Here is a 1658-nt window from a genome sequence, read left to right as displayed (position 1 = left end):
TTGTGAATCTACAGGCCATCCCTTTCTCCCTCCCTCACTTCCTGGAGGCCCAAGGCAAGGGATGTCAAGAACCACTGGCTGTTTTTAATTCTCAGTCAGCGGTGGGGGTGGACAGGTTGGGGGCCTAGACTCCTAGGAGATGCCCTGAGCCCCACATTCCTGGCCTCCTTTCCCAGGGATCCAGGCTGTGGGCTGTGGGAGGTGGGGGATTTCAAATGTTCCTCTCCGTGTGTGCCGGAGGTAACAGACTGGAGAAATCTGCCTCTGAATTTCCTGGCTCTTTTCCCGATTCCTCAGCTTGAGGGGACAGAGGGGAAACCGGCTTCTCCCCATCTTCGCAGACATGCTGTGACTGCACTCCAGGGGCTCTAGGCCCAGATGCTTGGAAGGTTCCTTCCCTGTCTGCCTTAAGTCCTTTCTACTGCAGAGCTCTGCGGTCCTGGAGGGGCTCCATGGAATAGTCAAAGCCCCTTCCAGATATCTGAAACCCACTCCTCACCTCCCTCTGTGCTCTCTTCTCTGGCTGGGGATGCGAGGGAAGGGGAGGGTGGAGACCTTGGGAAAGGGGCCATGTTCAAAATAGGAGCCCCAGCCGCACCCCCCATGGCCCCTTATTTATCACCTTCCAAACCTCACTCTCAAAGAAGCATAAATATTCCTAATTCCTGAAGGCCAACCCTGGACTCATAAATTTAACTAGGGGGGTGGGCAAGGGGGAGGAGTGAGATGTAGGGAATGGGGAGCCTTCTGCAGACTGGAGGAAGCAGAATACCTCCACGGGGAGGCGCCTGCCTTGTCCCCTGCAATGGGCGGTGGGTCTTCACTGAGATGAGTAGTAGCTCTGTGACTCTGTTTCTATCAATAGTCCCCCTGAGGATTAGTCTTTTCTCCCTGCGCCCCCCAAAACAACCCTACCTGGCTTCTGGCCTCCTCATAAGTGCTCTGCGGTCTTCCTCCCCTCTCTGTGCCCTTACCTTGCAAGTGAGGACCTTTCCTCCACACCCCCCCCCAACTTCCCCTTTTCAGAGTCATTGCCTGGACAGCCAGGTTTGAAGAAAAGTCCCAGATTTCATGCTTCCGTCCAGTTGCTCCTCAGATGCGCCATTCCTCTCGGTGCCCCCTCCTTTCTTCTTCTCTGACTCCCCTTTTTCTCCTGCACCCCCTTTCCCCTTCAGCCTCCCTTGCCCCCAGCCTTTCTTTCTGTCACCTTTTGCCCCTCCGTTTCCCCTTTCGCTCTTCAGTTTAGTGTCCCCTCTCCCTCTTGAGTCTCCTTTCCCTACTCGACCCTACCCGCACCCCCCAGAACTCCCCCCACGTGTACCCCTCGGACCCCGTCACCCCTCCAGTTCCCGTCACCATACCCCTTCCCCTCCCAGTGGATGAACGAGAAGAGAGGTGGGGGCCTGGGGAACAGGTAGAGGGAGCGCGATTCCTGGAGGGGAGGATAAAAGGGAGAAAAAGCGGAGGGGGGAGGGGAGCGGTGGCGAGGGGAGGGGCATCCTCATCCCAGCTGCGCCCCCCCCCCCCGCCGCCGAGCCATAAATCAGGGCCCTCGCGGCTCGGCCAATGGCAGAGTGCCTCGTAAATCGGCCTGTCAAGCTCAGCCAATGAGAGGTGGCGTTAAATCAAGCGCTGTCAGCGCCTGGCCAATGAAAGAC

The sequence above is a fragment of the Carlito syrichta genome, unplaced genomic scaffold (genome assembly GCF_000164805.1).
Source record: "Carlito syrichta isolate Samal-C Ts95f unplaced genomic scaffold, Tarsius_syrichta-2.0.1 Scaffold304656, whole genome shotgun sequence".
Lineage (NCBI taxonomy): Eukaryota > Metazoa > Chordata > Mammalia > Primates > Tarsiidae > Carlito > Carlito syrichta.
The sequence above is the reverse complement of the archived record's forward strand: the minus strand, read 5'-3'. Positions refer to the sequence as shown.